Below are 3740 nucleotides of genomic sequence, written 5' to 3'. Positions count from 1 at the left end.
TAGACATCACAGAAATACATATAAAACAATGATCTTACCAGATATATGGTACCAGAGCCAAACTATCAAAAATAGGAAGATACATGTAACTGATTTTCAAGGAACCTGTATAAAATATTAATTCTATTTTACTCCTTTGTTAGATATGAAATAAAGTACATAATTTAATTTCTTTCATTCATTAACACATTCACACTAATTAATATGTTAAGATTCATTTTCTTACCTCAAGTCAGAAAAAAAGATGTCAAAAGATATGCAAGGAAAACCACCCTTCAACACTCTGCTAGTGAATACAACTGACTATCTAAAAATCCAACAGAACTCACAAAACCCATGACATATAACCTTTGACACTAAGCCTAGCCAACCAAAATGAACTAAATAGACCATGAACAGCAACTGCATGCATGGTTTAATCATAAGGAAAGCCATTAAAGTCATAACTACATTACTACATATCTAAATAGAGAAATATGGAAGACCATTATAGAATCCAATAAAAGTTTATGTTTTGCAACTTACATATTTCATTTACACTAAAAATAGAATAAATTATTGATATTAATTCACCTTCTACATTTCTACAACTGGGCCCAGGAGAATTAAAAATAAAAAAAAGAAGCTTGGAACTATTATATAAATTACAACATTAACACGGGCACCAGTTCTGACCACTCGTTAATTATGTTATTATAATGGGGAGGGGCGACCGTTTTGACACACTTTACCATGATTTGTCACCCCCACCTACATTTTGATTATTTCGCAGATCTTTGTTTATGATGTGAGTTGTGTTTGTTCTTATTGATAATGTCTGTGTTTCACAACTTGAGTCAGCCCTAATGATAACAGTACCCGTTGAACAATGACGTTTATTCAACAACTCGTATAGACATGATCTATAGAGAAAAGAAAAGATTCGACAATTTGACACAAAAATGATGAGGAAAACCCCTGTCACTCACAGTAAACGGAAATAAACAAACCCCGGTCCAGATATATGTAAGTTGTCATGGTTATCCTAACAAACTCAGTCAATAGGGGGTGTACTCATAGACACCCCCCCCCCCCCTAAAAAATTAAAAAATATTGTACGGTTTCTTCATGGATCAGTTGTTGTGGGAGGTCATTGTTATTCACCTGGAATTTACCTGGCCAATAGAGCAGGGTGTTGTATATAGTTCTGATATACAGATGACATCTCTCAGCCCTTACACACTGGTATTTCTGAATTTTGGTAGAATAGTTCTTAATATGGCTGAATAGTGTCTGAATAACATCTGAACTTTCTGAATTTTGTCTGAGATTTTCTTAATCTCGACCTTTAAATGTAAGACATGTTTCAGAAATCTGAATTCTTTCTGAATGTCTGAATTTTTGCTGAATTATATAATTTAGATCAATAAGACACAATTCAGCAATCTGAACTTTTTCTTAATTTTCAAGTGTAATGTCAGACACAATTCAGCCATCTGAAAATCCAAACAGGAAATATAGAGCTGCACACTTAGACTATACAACAGTAAATGAGAAACCATTATGGAATTGCTGCACATCAATACTGCATTGCAGCATATGCCGTTTTTGGTGCTGCAAGTATACTTTATTTGTGCTGCAAATATGAAGTACAATTGCAGATGATATATATGTATTGGGAGTGTACTACCCAGCAGCATATGCTGATTTTGTATTGCATCTGTAAAGAAAGTCTGTTAGTATGTAAAACTTATACGGTACCAATTTTGATGCACCAGATGCGCTACATTGATGGGCTACATTTGTGATGCACATCCTTTCAAAAATCATGCAACTTGGTATTTTTTTTATTTCATGTCAACCACATTAAATCAAACACACTTCATCCTTTTCGATAATTTTTTTTGAAAAAGCAATATGCTGTATAATGTATATATAATGTCAATATTCTTTATCGTGTAGCAAATGTTGTGGCCTCGAAAACAAATATCCATTGCCTGAGTGATTAAAGTTGATTTTATCCATGCAGAGAGTATTATCAATTATACTCTCTTCCATTTTAACAGAGGAAGTGATAAATACGTATATTCCCATACCATGTATGTGTGAACATAGAGAAAAACTTTCCTTCACGTGACATACCTCGCTCATGGATCAGTCACTGCTTCACTTCCATTCTGTATTAGAGTTATTTCCCTTTGGAGAACTCTCGTACATGGTGAGTCGCGATACATTTTATTTACATGTGGGAGTGGGACAAATATTCATAACTGTGTAAGCACGGGAGTGGGACAAATATTCATAACTATAGTCAGTTTCTCTCTGATCACCCGACTGATACACAAACTAAGTGAGTGATAAGTATTGAGGGAGTAATTAAATACACAAATGAAGTAAGTGATAAGTATTGAGGGAGTAATTAAATACACAAACGAAGTAAGTGATAAGTATTGAGGGAGTAATTGAATACAGAAACTAAGTAACTGATAAGTTTTCAGGGAGTAATTAAATACACAAACGAAGTAAGTGATAAGTATTGAGGGAGTAATTGAATACAGAAACTAAGTAAGTGATAAGTTTTCAGGGAGTAATTAAATACACAAACTAAGTAAGTGATAAGTATTGAGGGAGTAATTGAATACAGAAACTAAGTAAGTGATAAGTTTTCAGGGAGTAATTAAATACACAAACTAAGTAAGTGATAAGTATTTAGGGAGTAATTGAATACAGAAACTAAGTAAGTGATAAGTTTTCAGAAAGTTATTGAATACAGAAACTAAGTAATGATAAGTATTCAGGGAGTAATTAAATACACGAACTAAGTAAGTGATAAGTATTTAGGGAGTAATTGAATACAGAAACTAAGTAAGTAATAAGTATTGAGGGAGTAATTAAATGCACGAACTAAGTAAGTGATAAGTATTGAGGGAGTAATTGAATACAGAAACTAAGTAAGTGATAAGTTTTCAGGGAGTAATTAAATACACAAACTAAGTAAGTGATAAGTTTTGAGGGAGTAATTAAATACATAGAATCCTTATCATATCATGTACGTGATTTCGTTGGTCGTAAGTTATCATAGCCATGACATTACTTGCAAATATGACATTGTTTTTATGTTTTCACCCCAATAAAACGTTTCTTCCAGTGGTATTTTGTATTTCCCACATTTATATATTCATAGAAAAGTTGCTTTTGATACATTTTATTGTCTTCCTCACAGACTGTAGGTCCATTCTGTCCCTCTTAGGCATTCAAAGTTCCACCAAATGCACCTCCTACACTGAATTAAGAGTCTCAGCAAAAATAGGGAGATACAGGCCCCACAATCTCATAAAATGAGCATTAAAATTTTGATAAATATACTTAACCAAAAGTGAATCAACCAGACGTATCCCCCACCCCTGTCAATCTTTTTTTTTTTATTACACAACATTCACTTAAAAACAGTTGAGGTTAATGTTTACAATGCTTAACTAAGGTATTCCTAATGACCAATCACAATTTGAACATCAGTCATTGAGTTGTAAGTGAGATACAGCACTCACAATTCTTTGTTATGTAAACAAGGCTCGTGCCACGTTTTTGTTTGTTTATACATACAGATTACTTGATAGAAATTATCATGTTTAAAACAAAATGAGATGTGACAAGCACTAGAAACTTTGATTTTGTTCAGAATTCACTTGTAAATTGAAAAACCTGCTTTAACTGAAACATTTACTAGCATATTTAACCTATTTAGATGTAAATTAAAACAA

Source organism: Ostrea edulis, chromosome 7 (genome assembly GCF_947568905.1).
Source record: "Ostrea edulis chromosome 7, xbOstEdul1.1, whole genome shotgun sequence".
Taxonomy (NCBI): Eukaryota; Metazoa; Mollusca; class Bivalvia; order Ostreida; family Ostreidae; genus Ostrea; species Ostrea edulis.
Note: the sequence above shows the minus strand (reverse complement) of the source record.